Source organism: Plodia interpunctella, chromosome 7, assembly GCF_027563975.2.
Source record: "Plodia interpunctella isolate USDA-ARS_2022_Savannah chromosome 7, ilPloInte3.2, whole genome shotgun sequence".
NCBI lineage: Eukaryota > Metazoa > Arthropoda > Insecta > Lepidoptera > Pyralidae > Plodia > Plodia interpunctella.
Genome location: NC_071300.1, coordinates 6,149,646 through 6,170,516, shown reverse-complemented (window position 1 = coordinate 6,170,516; position 20,871 = coordinate 6,149,646). Strand labels below are relative to the sequence as shown.

The 20,871-nt window shown below is 32.9% G+C and overlaps 1 protein-coding gene and 1 long non-coding RNA gene across 3 annotated transcripts in view; both read left to right on the top strand.

The window, feature by feature from the left end:
• The first annotated feature begins 1,659 nt into the window (after positions 1-1,659).
• The window catches only part of LOC128671177 (uncharacterized protein), a 90,412-nt gene continuing 71,200 nt past the window's right edge, over positions 1,660-20,871 (top strand). Inside the window, exon 1 of one of the 2 annotated variants that reach the window (XM_053747450.2) lies at positions 1,660-1,891. The gene's annotated coding sequence lies outside the window, so the exon portion shown is untranslated. The remainder of the gene's footprint in view (positions 1,892-20,871) is intronic. The other variant, XM_053747448.2, reaches the window with a different exon arrangement.
• LOC135309755 (uncharacterized) lies at positions 15,083-17,728 on the top strand. The gene is made up of 3 exons (XR_010369952.1): positions 15,083-15,844; positions 16,280-16,466; positions 17,088-17,728. It is a non-coding gene; the product is annotated as an uncharacterized LOC135309755 (long non-coding RNA).

Here is a 20,871-nt window from a genome sequence, read left to right as displayed (position 1 = left end):
ATATGGTAAATTGTAAAATTTTTCGAATATCATACATAGTCATAAGTAAATATGTAATTATAAGTGTGAATAGATATTGTAACGCAGGGTTATCGAAAGTTGATATATCCTGGTTCCTTCGACCTAGTAGGGATAGGTACTTTGGGTCTTAAGTATATCATTCAAGTGAATTCGCCCACAAAAACTTTATTTCTAAAATATAATGTGCGTCTACCTATGTATATGTACATTATATTTTAGGAATAGCATCGCTGCTTCCTACTTTCGTTAACCATGATAGAGGGAATCTCACCGAGTCGCGATCCTATTTAGGATTCGTAATGGCTGATCGCCGACTGTTAATCGTGTTATATATCTATATTATCTTTTTCAATCAGCACTCGATTACACACGTGGAATGAAACACCGACTTTCTTGGCAATATTGATGGAGAGGTTTTTTCAATTCAATTTAAATTCAACATTATTTATTCAACTTAGGATGATGTAGGTACCATGGAATTAGTAGATATTCCTTACATATTAATTCCATGGTAGGTGCATAATTTATTGAAGTCAAAAAAATATTTAAAACTAAGTCTATAGTCGACTTCAAAAGCGCAGCGCAGGCGCAGGTGAAGTGAAGTAGAAGCGGCCCAACACACTTCACCAAAGCCTTTTCTCCAAATACGTCAATTGAAAAATAAGTCTTCTATTTAAGTACTTATACATATTAAAACTAAGTGGACGAATGTGGATTCGTCCACTCTATTCTATACTATTATTATAAAGAGGTAAGCGTTTCTGAGTTTGTATATTTGAGGCGGGTAATCTCCGAAACTACCAAACCGATTTCAAAAATTCTTTCACCATTAAATGTAGGTACATTATCCAAGATTGCTATAGGCTATATTATATCTCAAAATTCCTAGGGGATTGAAACCCGGTCCAACATCTAGTTATTCATAATGTCATAATTTAAATGTCAAAAAAATCGGTATACATCGCTGGTTTTTATTGCGGTAAATAAAAGCACTCATACTAACTACGCAAAGTTCACGCATTCGCGTCGGCACGTGTTTGAGTTTGGCGACAGCGTGGAGTTGGCATATAACATGCCTTTTTACAAAGTACCTACTCATTTTGTATATTTTTTAATTTTTTTTATCTTACATCGCTTCTCTACTTCACGGTATTCGCAACCCAACTATCTTAATATCTACAAATAATGAATCCTTGAAATAAATAAAGCCCTGAAGTTCGTGTGGCACGTAAAAAATAAACCTTTGTTGTTAACATTTTGTTGATTTGGTTCCTGGTTTTATAACCGCCTGTCGTCAACCTTTTTATGGAATAGTGTTTTTGCCTCATCCGCGGGAAACTATGAATATGACATTACGTACAAGCGCTAGCTTGTTTAACTTTGTCGTCAAGGATGTTAAGTATGCTAATCTCACTCGTTAGAATCTGTGTTCGAATTGTGATTTGTATTTTAAAACTAATCCAGACCTTAGAAGATTGAAATTCGACCTACACATATATGAGTTAGCTTATGCTTAATTTTATGTAGAATAAATAGCCTTTTGTTATTTTAGACAATATAGTCAGTACGATTTAAGGGTCTGGGTACCTTTATCGACCTACGTTCAGTCCAGAGCGATTATAATTTGGAATTTCTACCAGGCTATCGAATGATTATGGGCTATGTGATTACTAGTCGGTGACAATTAACAGAGACAAAGGAGAGGATGTGACTAGCGGCGGTTGGCGGGTTCATTCGCGGAGGCGGCTGGAAGGTCGGGGCGCGGGGCTCATGCGCGCGCCGCCTAAGCCCGGGCCTTAGAGCAACAGTCTGCTCGCGTGAGCCGTCCCTTGCAATTCGGCTGCACTTCGCCGCGGTATCATGATCCATGGTAAGCACCCTCGAATACCATAACCATAAACAAACGAGTTTCAAACAATTAATAACATCTTTCACCTGTTACAAGAAAATCTCAACCCCTACACCAAAGTTTTCAGTGATGATTCCGCTATTGTTTTCATTATTTATTTACGCGGTCAACGTACTGGCATCAACTCGTTTTATATTAAAGTGTACTTTAAAAAGTACATTGGAAAAATAGTTAGGAATATTGAGCATAGAAATACTAAGTAATTTACGAAATAATTTTATAAATTAGTCTAGACTCGCCACTTCGCGGGTCAGGCATTCATTAGCAACAATAGATGAAAGCTCTAAAAGGGCTGAATGTACAGACCATAGTTCTTTGTATAAAAACTGAGAAAATTTTAGCTCGGTTATTTTCATATTGACGGGAAATGGAAGATTCAAAATATTTCAAGGGTACTAATTTTAAATGGCGGCTAATATGGTAAGTATGAACGTGTATGTCTCAAATTGCATTGTTTAATTAATATTAGACTGGCTAGCTACAACCTCGACCTCATGAGGTAAATATGTATAATATTTATAAAATTGCCTCAAGAAATTTGCTGTTCAGCTGTGAAAACGGCACTGAAATCAGTAGCGTGTTTGGGAGTTAAGTCTAATTCTAACAGACAGGGATGAAAGCGGCGGACAGCGACTTCAGGTTTATACTAAGAATATTTCTAATGTATATTAAAAATAAATAAAATTAATTTCATTTAGATGCCATAATTATAATATTAAGTATTAAATAATTACTAAAAAATATTTATTGCTCCTAATAATATCTATTTGAATTAACGATTAATCTTTTTCATCTCTTCTTCTGCAGCTTATATTGTCCACTGCAGGACATTTCCCCCCTCCAATTCAATACACGCCAAGCTTCACGATCTTTTGCGCTTCTTCTCTAACATGTCTCCAAACTTGGCGATGTCGTCACTCGCGACGGGCAGCTCATTTGTCTTGCCGTCTTCGTTCCATCCATACTTTGCCTTCTCCTGTCCAGTAACTTATACGTCCTCTCTATGATATATCTGACCTGATCATTTCCGCTTCAGAGTACTCTTTTAGCTATGTCTGTGAATTTATCGCGTTTTTTGATCTCGGTCTGCCTGTGGGGGTGAGGCCAGTATAGCTCTTTACATAGCCCGATGTTGGCACTTTTAGTAACGTATATTAAATATGATATTATTGAAAAAAGTCCTGCTATAATAAGAAAGAACGAATAATATATATTATTCTCATTTGGATAGTTTACGAAATTGTTACCATACCGCATGGATCCCGTTACTTTTTATTAGGCAAGAGATCATTCCTATGCATGTTTTTAGCATAATGAAGGGAGGGATTTTTTGTTTGCGAGAATCATGGCACAGATTTAATTACGGTACAGTTATTTCAAAAATATTTACAACTACTTATATAGGTTGTATTTTTTTCTACGTGGGTAAGTTATTCGTACGTATTATTGTCAATGTAAAGTCAGGAAATAAGTACCTACTATGTAAGTATTTATTATTTCCTGACTATTTAATTTAGTTTAAAATTTAATTATATGAAAAATTAGATACTCGAGTGTAATGTGATAAAAATGTGGCTGTTCCACTAAATAATTACAATCCCTATGTTTAAAAAAACCATGATTATGAGACGACTAATTACAAACATAAACAAGCACCTACGCTTTATCTACACAAGATCATAAAAAAGCAGAAACAACACACAGTCAAAATTTTTCATTGTACATACAATATTAAGTAAAATTACTACTACTGTACCTTATTATGTTTGAAAACGGAGACGCCAAAATTAGAATCAATCACTTAGATTTTACGATATGGCGCGTGAAGTGAACAAAGCTACGGGAGCTAGTCCTTATCAAGGCTATTGTATAATTTTGGTGTGTGTATGTTACAAATACATAAATTTCAGTGTGTTTGCTAGTTTCGTAAACATAGCTTGGCGGTTTAGGTTTTAATACCATGAAATCACTCAATACATTCGGCCAGTGTATATGAATTAATTCGATTACTACCTAGGGACTCGGATGTTTATCATATTAACGCGCGCACCTACCTATTTATACTATACCTACCTATGCACGGCACACAACAAAGATCTTGCTTATTATAAATTTTACTTTCTGGATTTTGTGTTTATCCAAACAGACACAAACTGGTCTTTATGTCTCTACTGTTTAAAACTTTCTTCGGATGTCTTAGCTTTTTTTATTGCAGTAAAACAGACTAAATAAAATAAAATCGGTGCGCAGGACAAGTTGGAATAAAAGTGAGGTACAGGTTTTTTTCTTAAAGTGCTGTTAAGAAATTGTTTTTCCTTATTGTTGATCTATGGACCTGTGCGATATTTCCATAATCCTCAAGAAAAAAGCTGTTGAGAACCGGGTTTACAAATTGATTATTACTTTTCGGCGGCATTGTGCACGTACCTCGAACAATTTTACCAAGTAACTTTCACTCGCCGGATTTGATTGACGTAACATGACTGTTGAATCAATCACAGCAAATGGATTTTTATATAGAAGTTTTCCCCCGAACAAGAAAAATTGAGATTACTCGATAGAAAAAAGATTGAGTTCTTTTTTGTTTTATTTCTTTCGATCACTCTCCATATTCTGAGGAAGTGTTTCGTGAAATGAACAATTTCACATACTAATGCACAAGCACTTTTCTAGACAACGTGTGAAAAACAACAGGGCTTGTTACTGTAATTTTATATTGATTGTGATATTGATTTTTTTAACTATTAACAATTCAGAGATAACATACATTTACATTGATGATGACGACAGCAAGCCATGATTTTTCAAATTTAAGGAAACATGATTTAATTAATTTCAGAATTAAAGAACTACCAAAAATAAAATCTGATCGAATAACGTTTATTAGGTGTGGCGTAGTTCGGAGTTGCGGATCATCTACCCTAGTGACCACTTCCGAAAGGAAAACTGTATTTTCCGGATCAAGTTCCAATCGCTAGGTATTTACAAGGGACTCGAGCGTAAATGACGTCGTTACGTCTAATCTAAAGCCAAAGAATCTTTATCAAAGTAAAGAGATTACAGAATAATGGATTGAGTAAGTACTCTACAATCTACTTGTTCAATTTCATACAAGTTTTATAGCTGTTCTTTATTTTTACTGGCTTTTGCCCGACTTCCTTAGCGTGTTTGATTAATCGAGATCCCTTGTGTCTCTTACATAGTTTCATTGGTTACATGGTACAATTTGATGTTGAGTTGATTGGTCAAAATTTGCAGTGGATTATCGAAAAATTGCTTTTCTGAAGAAATGCACATATTTTCTAAAATTAAATAGTTATTCTAAACGGTTTCATTTCTAAATATTAGTCAAATTATTTTGGTTTCAATCAAACTTTGATTGGAGTATAACAAAAGTCAAACTATATCTTGAATTTTTAATATTAATGAATTAATATTACGTTAGGCACTAACGCTATTTATGTTAAATACATCCTATTCAAAGCATAGTTTTCTCCTTGAAATTTCAAGGAAACTATAGTAACTGTAATCAAATTAAAAATATTATTTTTAGTTTAGTAAACTTATATCAATATTTTATTTATGGCGTCCTTGTGTGTTCTCTTTATATTTTGTGCTTAACGCCAGGGAATCTCCGCCGTGAAAATAGATAAAAGTAAAAGAAAATTGGAGTTTATTTTAGGATCTTTTACTGCTTATTAAATTACTGTCGCCTTCCAAACCAGGCCGTTTCTGCCGAATGCCTGAACTATATTGCCGTTCGTATTTTAGACACGTTTCCTCGCTTTGTAGGTGTGTACCTACTATCTATATTGGAAGTTTGTCATCCTTTGTGCGGTTATCCAAAATACACTTGTATTTGTTGATTGATTGCTTGCTTGCCTAAATATTATAATGGATTTGATATTATTTTGATAATAATTTTGTGGTCACTTATTATAGTTATTTATTGGGATTTAAGGTCAATCGTCTTTATACATGATATCCTGATGTTAAAGATCAGTCACTTCCACGGGTACTTCACCTAAATTCTGAAAATTTTGAATTCCATTTTTTCTGTTTGGTGGTGAAACTATCGTCCTTTTCAAACTAGTACATTAAGGAAAGGTATATTAGATAAAGTTGTCACTTTTTCAATATCCATCTATCCAAATGTGGTCTTCGAGGTACGCGAGTCCTGGCTCCGTTTTCTCCTATGGGATAAAAATAGGATAAGATATTGAAATGATAAGGCTATTCAATTCTTCAAGGTTAAATAAAACTGAAATTAACTTTACAATGTATGCTCCCAGAAGTGTTTTTATTATTTGACATTAAAATGTACATAGCTAATATACCTAGTGGTGATGAATAATAATAGCTTAGTGGTGATTGAATAAAGTTGCATCACCATGCAATCTGCAGATGAGACCATCAGAAAAAAGCTAAATTTTACTGCTATTTTAATAAAATGTTGGTACATGTATCTACTTACATCTGTTTCTTTGTTTAAATTCGTACTTGTTTGAAACTAAATTGCCGTTAAACGAGCTAATTAGCTTAAGGCCTCACAACGGAGTGGGGTTATAATTAAGACAGATTCGTTTACTTGGCGAAACTTCTTAGGTGGGTACCCTTGCTCGGTTGGAATATTCATTTGCAACGATTCACGTAACTAAATTTTGATTTTTTCCTGTAATGTAATAGGTATATTATGTAAAAATAGACCAAATTTTGAGACTTATGTCGCAGCAAAACGTGAAATAATTTACCGAGCGAGCGTAACGAGCGAGGTCTAACATTCTCCTTGGAGCAAAAAATACATTTTTTGTGTGTATGTATGTTTGTAACGCGATAACTTTCGAACTGTTGGTCCAATTTTGATGAATTTTAAAAGGTATGTAGGATCTGTCGATAGAATTTTTAAGTTGGTGGGGCATCAAAATGGGTTAAGTCGTTTTTAATATATTTACAAATTTGTTCGCGAGGGCTAAGTTCGCGGCGAACAACTAGTATATATAAGAAACTAGCAGCGCGGTCCGGCTTAGGTCGGGTAAAAACATATAAATTGTACACCTAAATCTCTCTCAGTAATCACACTACTATTGGTGAAAATCGCATGAAAATCTATGCGGTATAAGTAGTTGTTGAGTTGAACAGACAAACAAAGGGCTTTTTTCATATAATATGTTAGGATATAATAAAGGAAATACTAGAATTAAAAAGATAAAAATATAAATGTAAAACTAGAAAGTTAAACAGTGCTCGTGAAAGGATAACATAATTACATTGCAGCCATGGGGCGGGTAATGCGCACATTGCGCTCGGAATACCTCCCGTGGGAACCGAGGGTTCCGCATTTATTTGCTGCCCAATAAAAGTTCAGAGATTTCATAAGATTTTTCTTAAAATATGTGAGGTACGGTAAAACGTTAGCTAATTTACAGGATATCTCGTTGGTTGTGATTTTGAGTTTATCTTGAGTTTATCTTTTTAACAAGATTTTATTTTTGTTTTTGTATAGATAAAACAAAAATAAAATCTTGTTAAAAAGCTTAATGCATTCCAAAATTAAATGATACAGAGTCAAAATGAAAGGAAAAAAAAAGTTGAACTTATTAAAATTTTTAAAAGGAAGAAAAATTCTGTATTTTTGTACTTTTATCATTTGTTTATTGTACAATTAAGATATTAGGTACAAACAAATAAGCAAATATTTCATTTTCGTTTAGAAGTTGTAAGTGGAATAGTTTGATCGTGAATTTTACATTGCATCTAAAACTTCAATAAGTTAATTACCATTCTAGACTAACTAGAAAAATTGTTAACAATGTCAACGTGAACAATATGAATAAATTTGGTAATGATTCCAAGGATTGAGAGAGCAAAAAATGTGAACTCACGACAAAACATAAAAAAAAAACATGGCGGTCATACGGAAATTCCGGGCCCATGCTTGCTCCACATAAAAACATTCTTCCAAGACGAGCGCGTCCCAATTGTCGGCTTCAGTTCCCACTCCAGTGAGTCCACGCTCGGATGTTACACAATGCTTGTTATCCACGAGGGTTTGCTGTCTTGTATCTTATTGCCAACATTTTTTCTGTATATTCTAAACTAAATGTATTGAGTACTCTGCTTAGATCAATAAAAAACTTGCTAATGTGCTATTTTAAGAACTCCTAAATAGAAAGTTTCAGATTTATTGACAAACAAAGAGAGACATGCCAAATAATAGCTTATTAGCTCTAATGCTTATAAAACAAAGTCGCTTTAGCTCTGTCTGTCTGTTCCTATTATGTTTAGACTTTAAAACTACGCAACGGACTTTGATACAGGTTTTTTAATAGATAGCACTCTATCTATTCAAGATGAAGGTTCATAAGTGCATAATAGCACCCGTGCGAAGCCGGGGCGGAACTCTAGTCTGATGTAGATAGTACAGACAGTGGAAGTAATGACTTTCTTTTCTCATTTATTTCCTTAGATGTGCAAACTGTTACTTACGTATCAGTAGTCAAATGCGGGTTTAAGTTGAACTATGAAATTGTTTTGAACATTATATGTTCAATAACATTAAATACAGTAAAGAAACAGTGTGCATAAATCAATATAAATGTAACCTTAGTTGCTACTAAAGGTAAAAGTGCTCTAAATAATAGTAGCTCTTTTACCTTTAGTGTGACTAAACTTTAGTCGGTCCGTGTTACCTCTGTAAATGTGATACAATGCGCCCTATCTGTTATACCCGATGGTTTATTGTCTTGTATTTTTTCCAAATATTTTCTCGTATTTTCAAAAAGATAGGATAACTAGATGACAGGTCCTTTATATCTTTCGAGTGCACAACTTGAGGGAGTGGTTGTTCTGAAATGTTGTTTCTTTTATTCGCGATTATTTTTTGAAATAAAAAATGTTTTTTGTTCTAACGTTTATCTACAGAATGGAAGTAGGAATTCAATGACGAACATACAGAATTGTCTGTATGTTCGTCATTGAAGAAAAATCCATAGTGGATTTTGAGTTGCGCCGTTACCTCTCCACTTGAGAAATTTGGAGGGGATGAAGAAGAAGTGAATTTATTTATATCAAATATTAAATAAGATATACTTATCTGCAGAAATAAACTATTTGAAGAGGTACTACATTTTTGTTATTTCGAATGGAACGTATATATTTCAAAATACAAATTAAAATTACAAAAATGCTGATGTTATTATTATAGGTACTTTAATAAGTTCAATAATAACACATTTAGGATGGTTATAATTCGATATAAGTACTTAACGATGTAACGATTGCATCATTTCATAAAGTAGGTACCTACCTATTGCATTCTCTCCTTTCTTATATTTATAAATAGGAATATAGTTTCCATTTCAAACAAATATGACGTGATTGTTACTTTGTTCGTGGCAATAAAGTAACACAATCTCGTATTATATCGTTAGAGATTGCCGAGAAAACTTTCGCCTTGCTAGTTTTCCTCTTCATTCTCCATATCTTTTCTCTCGTTTCCAGACCACTAATTTCGATTCCTTTCGTGACCTATCCATTAAAACACTTCTTATCTCCTCTTTTCGTATTATATTCTTGTTACAATTGATCCGAAATTTCGATAAAACTTTATATTCCTCCACATTATAAAAAGAAATATGAAACAAATATAAAAAAGTGCACAATTAAAATTTTAATCATAATAATGTAGAATTTGTCTAAACTTTCTGTAAATTCATTAACTATATTTCTGGTCGAAAAGAAAGATTTTCAGATAAAAAATACTGAAGCGACTTTAAAAAGTTAAAATTTTAATCTTAATTTACCGTCTCAGCCATGGCCGTTAACCGTCAAGAGGGCTGGAATGGGCTCTGCCCTATCTGCGATCTGTGCCACCATCCCTGATAAATGGTGGTGTTTCTACCCTGTTTCCTTTACATATGTATGCATAAACCCTTAAAGATTAGGCCGTTTACTAAATTCCACATTACAGGTTATCTGAAAATTTCCAAACCTTTTCAATTGTAATATAGAGATGTAAATTATCAGGATTTGATATATCAAAACATAGTTTGTTGTTAACTCAAATTTCTAATTCAAATATAAACTTTTAGTTTTATACTCATTTGTAAAGCTAATCAAAATATATAATAGCATACCACAAAGTTTCAATTAAAAAATATCCAACGAATGTTAAGCTATGCGATTTTATCACTTTCAAATGTTTCAAATTAGTTTTATGGAAATGAACGGATTTATTGTATTGACTATCTAAACTTGGTTCGAGTTTCTGTTGGCATTTCTTCTCGGGAGTAGTCGTTCCAAAATGTTAGTAGTTTGTAGCATTAGTTTGTAGCATTAGTAGCAGTAGTTTGTAGCATTTTTTGAAATTACTATAAAATATAAAATTTGGCGTCTAAAAGTGCTTTAAGTGTTTAATTTCTGAAATAATGCATTGAACTTAAATTTAAAAAGTTAAATAAAATTTTACATAAATTATTCGTTAGTGTTTTGATTTAGACAATAAATTATTAATATTTTGAAGTATATAGTATTTCGTTATGTTAATGATGTTTCGTTAATGCATCAGTTAAAATATTAATGAAAAGCATCATCCAATTAAACAGCTTGCTCATAATTTAGCTGTTACTCATGATTTTTCATATAAATATGCAGCAAAATTGCTAATTAGTCATAAGAAATCGCATTGATTCGAGTCGCACCGTAATTACAGGATTATGTTAGGCGCCGCGCCGCAAATCACTCGCTTGACTTTGCGGAAATGTTCCGAAGTTACGTCTGGATGTTTACCCAATAATATAGCTGAAATTATCAGTATTGTGTTATCAAAACCAGAATTGAATAAATAATTATATAATATAATAGATATTATAATTAAATAATAAAGATGGAAGTAAAGGGTTCCAGTAATAGAGGAAGACCTAAGAAGAAATGGATGGAGTGTGTCAAGGATAGTATGAACAGGAAAGGGGTGTCAATGGATATGACAAATGACAGAACGAAATGGAAGGAACTTATATACTGTACCGACCCCACATGAGTGGGATAAGGTCAAGAAGAAGCTAAGAAGAGTAGATATTATAATTATTAGGCAACAATTTGTAAACTGTAATGTAAATGGTAATTACACAGTGACTGCCAATACAGTGCAACACAGTTCTAACAGAACCAGGTTAAGCAAAATAAATAAAAACACAGAACAGATGCTGGATAAAATATGAAAATGTGTCGCAGTATGCATATTGCATCCGCAATTCCGCTCTGCGCCATCTTGCCCGGCTGCAGGATATTTTGGTCACTTCGTATACAGTCTCATTTCGACTCTCTCGCTTTGACTTATCTGTGCAGCGCCAACTGAAAAGACTTTTTAATTAAGGTACGTTTTACAAAATAAAACTGCAGCGGACTATTTAATATTACAGTAATAAATGCCAAATGAAACATGATTTGTAGCATTTCGTAGCACAGAAGCTACGAACGGTCTACGACTGATAAGTCGTAGTGGTATATTGTGTAAATAAAAATGCTGAACAACGAATTATAGTACAATTTTTACTCGATTTCTAGTGTCATTTGTATGTAGTGAAATTAAAAATAAGAGCATTGAAGTATTGGATTAATCACCAATACTAGAGAAAACATTTTTTTTTGTAAAATAAGGCGTCTCTTCATGTTATTTTATTTATTTATAAAGTCAATAATGAAATATTAAGTTTCATTGATTATTAAATTAATAATGCTTTCATTGTTGACATCACAGATATACAAAAAATTAACAGAGGATTATACTCGAATGATGTTATATAAAATATGAAACAACAATTTTACAATTGATTGAAGAAAAGGTAATGATGAGCGACACCTGAATACAAAAACGAAAAGAAATATATAAAGAATAAAAATAAATGTTTCCTCGTTTTGGGACTCGGGAGTGACAAACTTATCTCTAGGGAGTCTTTAGACCCGCTTTTGGAAAACAAAAATATTTACCTTTTCACCTTTCATTGAGTCATTTGGGGCCATTCCTCTGAAATGAAATGCTGGACAGCCAGATGTCAAAAAAGATACAGAAGCCGGCAATCAATAATACCATTGTTTTTAGCCAAGTTAAGGAGCCAGCTGAGCTGTTAAGCGGCCATCTGCCATCGGAAAACATAATACCAAAATAATATAATATTTAAGGATGAATTTCCGAGCGTTTCGACCGCTGCGGCGGCGCGTCATTGTCATTTTTTCCAATTTTAACAAAGACAAGAATCAGTTTTACTATCTGTCTTTAAAATCATTAATCTGTACTGTGATCATTGTCAATTTTATGAATGATTGATTTTGGAAATGATTCCTTCCTCAAGAAAATTGACAGATCATAATAACGGTGCGGCCACAGCGGTCGAAACGCTCGGAGATTTCCCCTTAAAGCTTGAAGCTATGTATCAAAATCGTTTATCAAGGGAAGCATTATTTCTCCTGTAGTATTTTTTAGTCTTCATTATTAATTAATAGAAAATGACAAAACTGTAATGGTGGTGCTAGTGAGTAGCGAGCGCCCTTCTAATGATAAGTTTTAATCCTATATTTAAATTTAAGGCAAAATAAATCACGAGAAAGTTTAATTAAAACCGCTCTCCGCCTTTGGCATTATTTGTGACCTAACTCTTTTTGAACAACGAGTACTAATTTCAAAGCGGTTTTCATTATGGGATTGGAAACTCTAGGTTTATGTATAATGAAACTTACCTACCTAACTGCATAATGTTCGAAGACCGTTAAATTATACTAATTTTATTAACTAAACTAATGACTTGATGACAGCAAGGAAGAAATTGTTAGCCAGTGTTGTACCGTTTGCGGATTTGACATCGACACGCTAAGATTAAAAAGTAAAAAAGTTTAATTCACAAAACGTAGTAACTAATATTGTTGAGATCAATGGCCCATTCCGATGCGACCTGATTTCGTCAAGTCAATATTTCGATACGCTGAATTCCGGTCGATCAACTTCGGGGGTAAACATTCGGAGAAATGTCAGTTAATTTAATATTGCTTTCCAAAACATTTAATTGGTAAGCTTATTGTTTGATTGAATTTGTTAGATAAATGTTTCGGGGTCTTATTAAACGCTTTGAGAATAACTAACATTTTTTATTAGGGGAGAAGATATATGTATATATAATTAAAATATATTTATCGTACATCGTTGTAGTTTTCATATTTAATTGACTACAGAAACCAACTTTCGTTTGAAGCCAAGTTTGGCTATTATTTATTTATATATTTCATTATTTATTTATATATTTTATTATTTATTTATATAGTCCTATAGAAAATAATTTATTTATTTATTTATATACTCTATAGGGTTAAATATTTTAATTCACCTAAAACAAATCTTTAAACAATTGACACAATTTCTAAACTATAGCAGCTATTGTCAAATAGAATGTATGACGAAATTCAACAATAAGAGTGAGCAATGAGCACTCTTATAGGTAGTCCTAAATTAACATTGTTACCACTATACAGTTTAGAAACGCGTTATTGAGTGTAGGAACCGCTAATAGTTCTCGGGATACAATGCGGAGCGCGGTAAATCTCATCCGCTGAAAGTCGGCCGGAACCGCGGCCCGCGTCGTGATACGGCACTGGTGTGTGTCACGTGCCGTCACAGCCTTCAGCTACAAAGTCAAGCGCTTTGATTGAATTTCAAAATTGAAAATCAAGGCATTTTCGTCACAAATCCAAGTTCTCGTGGATGGAAATGGGAAAGTTTCACTAGATAGACTAGTTGGAGGCGGTAGTGGTCAAGTGATTAAGCCTAAATCTCCCAGGTTCAAATCCACATGATTTTGTATACCAATCTGACTCATGTATAGTAGTTTTCATAATCAACATTTGACATTAGTGTCTTGACGGTCATGTCAGTTTATTAACTCTTTGCCTTAGCCAACATGAATCAAATCTGACACAAATTATAGAAAAAACACTCTCGATAAGAAAAAATAAGTTGAGCCTATCGGTGGATCGCAGGAGCTATTTTTTTTGCATAAAGGTTTCTCAAATCAATAAAGTGATTCATGGTCAAGATCATGTTGAAGTATTGAGTTAAAAACAAAATGACAATAATAAAGGAGAAGCCACGAAAATACATGAAAATTAAGAATATTTTTCTATTTCCGTTGTTTTTCAGGGAGAGTTGTAGCAAACATGATCATCAATTGGTATTTTATGTGTTTGTCGTCCTTATACTCCGCAATAACACTTGTTTATTTCTTTTAATGTAAATATCTAGAACATTATGGTACTGTCGACCCATAATGTTCTATAAAGGTAACATATACATAACAATAAAGTAATAGTCGATGACTTTATTATATAATACTGTAAAAGTATGACATTATTTTAAATTAGTTTTGTATAGATATAAGTAACTAGTACCTTTGTAGTTGTTACTTGTTAGTTTAGTAAATTACCCTTTGAACTAAGAACAAGTTCATTAAAATTCATGTATTCGTTTAGTTACTGAGCTGTGTGGTATTATGTACAGGCCCTTCACATAAACTAATATATTCTAATATGTGCCTTTGCTACTACCATTCTCAGATAGTGAGATGTTGATCGATAAGTCATTATCGATATATTAGTGCAAAGATATATCAGACAATGATAAATAGTGGTACTATCGATAGGACTATTAGTATTGCGCCTTGATGAGTTTACAGTCGATACTATTGATTGTATCGGTCGAATTCAAAACTATCGGTATGCATTACTTTCGATCCTATTAATCGTTTTGAAAACTATTGATAAGCAATAATATCGATACTCCTATAAACTATCAAGAGAGTACAATTATCGATAGTTCGGCATCACTAGTTACCTAGTCATAGTGCGTTTAATATATTCAGAGGTATCTGCTTCTGAGGAGGTTCCTGCTCGATTGCCTGTCTATTAAACCAAAAACAGGCTTAGGCGTCCCTAAATTTACTTGGCTTGGCTGAAATTTACTTTACACAGATAAAGTGTCACGGCTGTATCCTTTACGGGGTAGACAGAACCAAGAGTGATGAAGGAAGGCCGTGGTTAGCGTAGCGGGCTTATTGATAATGGTGATATAGTTGCTAGCCCATCGTCTACACTGAAAAAAAGAAATAGCTGAACCAGTTTTGCTATTTGCAAATTTCTTTAATAGATACCAAACTTTGGTTGTAATTATCTAAACCAATGTAACTGCATGTCCCAAACCAGATAAGCTAATCAGTTCTTGATAATCAGTAATCAAAATTTTAGCTATTATTTATTAAAATAAACCAGTCAAACTACTTTAGCTGCAAGAACAAACTGTTTCATAGCTGGTAACCGAACATATGTACTTAAATTTAATACAATGTTGATTAAAACATTGTCATGAATTTATTTATAGATAACACAATCAAAGTCATTATTTGGACATTCATCAATTTATTTATTTGTAGTAAACTTTTCTAGCAGCCATTAAATCATCATTTGATTAATATTTGCCTATGTCGAATGTATGAAGTTAAAATAAAAATGTAAGTATTATCACAAAACTGTTTAACAATATTTAATTAAAATATTGTTAAAACTAGTTGGCACTGTTGGCAGCACTGCGTCCGAGTCAGTACATTAAAGTTATATGCGATTCACGTTAGAACTCGTTCTCTGCGTTCGGTCATTATTGTGTGGCTTGGCTGGTGAAGGCGGCAAATCGAATTGATTTTCACATTCCTATTGTTTTCGGGAGATTTGTAGCGACATTATGTATATAAAAAAAACTTAGTAAACGTGTTTTCGTAATAAATAGTGCAATGGCAGACGGTCAAGACGAGACCTCCGCTGATCCTATGAGTGACTATTTGCGCTTATGGGGTCTTGAAATGTACATAAATTTGTTCAAAGGTATGTGAATGTTTAATTTTTATTTAGTTCGTGTTAGTTTAATGTTCAGTCGAACAATCATCAAATATTGGCGCGGTCAGAGAAGGTATCGCAGAGGGCTGCCGGATCGGGTATCACGAAAGCGGCAGGGAAGCCCCGTAGTGTGTCTTGTCGCCAGTGGGCGAGGCGGGTCGCTTCATTCAAAGTTCCATTCGCGCCGCTTGCTACTGGAGACAAGGGTGCCCTGAAAGGGTCAGTCCAGAGGACTTAGAATTTTTAAGATATTTTTCACAATTGTTATCAGTCTAGTTTTGGTTTGCAGTTAAGATGATAATAATTGTTATGATTAACCTCTGATGTAAGCAATATGTTTTTACCAATCTTAACTAATAAAATATCCCGAAGATGTGTATGTTTTATTAATAGTGTGGATAATAATTTCATATTTTTTTACAGCATAATATCCATGATGATAGCATCCCTGCATCATCGCATCATCAAATGCTGTGTGTATCAATAACTTGCCAATCCTTACTGATAGCACCATACATTACCTACTAGTATATTGCTGAATCAGGACTTGAAAACTTACAGAACTTGGACAAATATACAGAATGAGGAAGTACCAAACTTAAATACAAATGTAAGCATTTTTACTTTTTAAGGTAAAACGGATTAAAACGGGATCTTATTACTGAGATTTCACTTGCTTCGTCCATCTGTTTGTCTGTCTATTACTAGGCTGTGTCTCATGAACCATAATGGCTAGACAGTTGCAATTTAATTACTAAGTACTAGCTTTTCCCGCGAACTTCGTTTCGCTCTACATCCCGTTTATCCTGTTCCCGTTCGACAAAAAGTATCCTATCACCTAAGTTAGCTCATACCCTGTCTGTATACCAAATTTCATCAAAATCCGTTCAGTAGCTTCAGCGTGATTAACGGACAAACATCCAAACAAACCCACTTTCACATTTATAATATTAATGTGATATATACCTACTTCAATGAATATATAAATTTAAGTACTAAAAATAAATAATATAAGTTAACAAGGAGCACCTCCTATAAAATAAATGTTCTTTTTTTGCCATTTTTTGCTCGATAATATGTAATAATAATGACATGGAACCCTTCGTGGCGAGCAACTAGCACTTAGCCATTTTTATTATTATTTATTAACCTGGTATGGCAGAGCATCAACAATATAATAAGAAAACAAGAGGACTGTTATTAGTTCACTCTATAGTTTCTTAAATTTCAGGGAGTATACAACACTTTGAGTTCATGTAATGAAGGAAAAGGACTACTTCTTCGCTACAAAGAAAACGGAATGAATTCCTGAAAGTTAGCCTCTCCCGGTGTGCACTGAATTATATAAAATGAAGAAAACAGACTATGATTGTAATGGTAAATTTTAAACTCAAGTAATGTGTTTGACATTAATTTGGGCTAAGCAATGTCTTATTAATATTTGGTTAACTATTCTTTATTTTTATTAGCCCTATTTATGTTTTATAATATATTGGTGTTTGATTACCAGTTATTATACAATGGAGATACTACAGCGTATGTAACTTAAATTTAATAATCTGGATTTTCTTGAGTGAATGACAAGACATTAAATTGTGTTATTTTATTTTTTTGAACATTTTAAATAAATAATTCAAAAAAATTACTTATATAATATACATTTTTTTATTCATTATTGCACTTAGCCCGTTATCCCTATGTTAAGGTGGCTGTTAGACCTGTATATACATCCACAAGGCAGGACACCATTTGATAATATTATTGGGATTTACTGGATTGATATGATTAATCATATCAATCCAGTACATCCCAATAATATTGAAGGTGGCCTGTAGATCCAGGTCCAATAGCAGATCTAGGACCAGCTACTGGTAAATAAACCAACAGGAGCAGGTAAACGAACCATGCTGTTACCTCCACATAAAGTGTTTGTCTACTAGTAATGAAACAGATTAGCAAGAGATAACCACACCTTAACATTAATTATTAAACAAATAATTTAATATTTCTTACTGAACTGTTAGATTTACTAGTTATTTAACACTTTAGCTTTAATTAGCCAAAGTAACTTTGCTAAAGCAACTTTACCGGAGCACTATTGACAGCCAAACAGTTTAGTTCAAATAACAAAACTAAGTTATCAACAGTTACCTAAAAGAAGTTAATATAATATTACTAAACTCTGTTTACAAAACATGTTTTAGTTACTTGTAGCCCTCAGTTTAGTAGTCACTCGATTTTGGTGATATGCAGCTAAACTTTTAGCTACTAGCAACCATTTTTTTTTTCAGTGTATATGAATAATCATAAGTTCTTCAGCACTTTTCCTTGATTTAATTTTACAATCAAGAGAAGCAGCTGCCATAGTCTATGATTTTCTTTAGTATCCAGACCAGCATAGAAGTACATTTATTTTAAATTAAATTGTATACTTTTTTATTTTATTTTTTCAGTAACCTTTGCCCTCGAATTTGTACGGTGGTATTTACTATATTTTTGAGTATGACAGTAATACATTCATCGAAACGTTCGCGAGTTGTACAAGACTGATATAGTATTAGATAGAGTAGACAGCAATTTCACAAAAATATATACACATGAATTGTTATTTCTGTAAACAGTAAAAACCCCATTTTGAGGTAGACATACCTCAAAATGGGGTCAATTAATGTTTCGTCAATTTTACTCAATTGGTCCGCAACTTACCTTTTAATAGGCGACATTTGGCAGGTTTCCAATATAGCCTGTATATACATTAGTACAAAAGTGTTATTTATTTAACTATGATTTCTATCGTGCAGGTAATTACTAACGATTTTGTGGGGTTGTGGGAATTTTTGTTACAATATTCGATAAAAAATAAGAAACTGCAAAGAGCGGGATCTCGCACTCAGAGGTTCCGTATACATACATAACTATGAAAGTTCATATATTCTATGCAGTCACAGGAGTAGTTTAACTGTTGATATATATAACTATAATAAAAAAAATATCGCGTCGATTTATTTACTTGTAAGTATCCATTTCATAGTAATAGGTATTACATATGCATCTGTCACGCTTTCACGGTTAAATCACTGGGCCGATTTTCTTGAAACTTTGTATAAATAATAAAATAAATATAAACCTAAGAACTGCTACTTTGAAATAAATCACTTGCTACATCTACGCGCTCCTGAGAAAAACTGTCTTGACAGAGAGATGAAGAACAAAGTGATTCTATCTATAATTTTTTTCCGGTGCTGCCTTAAAAAGGAATAATTTTGAAAACACACGAATGAGAAGGAAATTTAGTTCCAAAAATAGTCCGCAGCCAAGTTTTTCGTCAGGATTTTAATTTGTGATTTTCATAGACATACGCAGTGAACAAATAAAATATGTACGGAGTCACGGTAAAACCTCGCATACATTTTTCACGTAAAGGAAAAATCACCCAGTGAACATTTTAGCACCGTGTTCCATGACTGATTTATGCATTTAAACGTTCTTTTTTATACTATATATTTCTTACTGGTGTACATTTATTTTAATACTCGCTCTCGGTTCCTTGTTTAAAGTTAAATCACAATAATGTTTGTTTAATTGCATTATTTTACTTACATTCTCGACGTGGTATTGATAATAAAAACAATTGAAATTAAAAACCTTATCAGAAGTATAGATAGATATATGTATATATCTTTTTTATTTATGATTTAACCATCAAAAAAATGTTTTGCTTTACGCCTATCTGGATCGAAAACTCTTTGTAGATGAATAATAAAACTGGTATTGTATTATTAAAGAATTTGTGAAGAGTTGGCAACTTAATTCAAAATTCATAAGAGTCCGCTAGGTCTAACTTCGTAACTTAGAAGTTTGACGTGGAAATTAACCCGCTTTTCGCTCGTAACATATTATGCTGCCTTACTCATTTAATTGAATTTTACAAGCAGTACTTTCATGTTGGGTAGAATTTGACACCATTTTTATACGGCACGCGTATTCTAAAATTGTTCTTTAACTTCTTATATTCCTCATGGCTGTTGGTTCGGGAAATCTTGTAAATGCCTCATCCATAAAAATTACTCTCCAATCAGGTTTGGAATTCTTCTTAGTTTAGTCTTTAACTCTCTTACTAGTTTTTAATTAAAGTTTGTAGATGTCACTTAAATCGATTTATTTCACAGTATGAAGTTTTATATAATATACTTGTGGAACTATACTATACTTTTGGGAAAATTGTTCTCAATCAAATCAAAATTAAATTAGAATAAAAGCTTCTCCTTAAAATATAAGCTCATGGAAAAACATAATAGGACACAGTAGATATATAAACTAATTTATTTCCAATTTGATTTATCAAAGAACTTAGGCAATATTTTTTATGTATCGCTATAACTTTCCTAATAAGATGTCTCTCGTCAGGCGATATAAAATAATACTGGACATTTTATTACTTTTGGGATTTTATGAGATATCGATATGATTTAAGTCTGTTTTGCCTCCTTCTTGTTACATTTGTCAATAGATTTAATAAAAGTTTTATTTCTTTTAAATTGGTTGAAATATCTGAACACTTTTACCATTTAATGTATTATAATTACGTTCAACGCTGTATTTATATTTTTCCACCTCGGGGCCAATCCGAACACATTGGCTCTGCGCGACATTAAACATTCACGGTGAGACTCATTGGCACTCCAACCCTTCTATTTAAGGATAAACCGTCGATATTTTCTCCAATTTGTCTTCTTATAACCAAAAAAGATTTTCTATTTGTTGAAAATTTGTTCTTCGATACATTAAAACCTTATTTAATTTGATAACGAGGACAACTACGTTATCTGTCAATTTTTTTTAAATTGCTATACTATTTTAGTATTAACCATAAATTGCTTAAGATTGCAATCCGACAGTTTTATTAGGTAAGTTGGCATAATACGACAAAAAGTTTTGTACGGTTTTAGGTTTTAGCCATGATTTGTGTTTTAACTGTTATAGGTGAACGTAAAAACTCGGTTGGTTTTGGATGA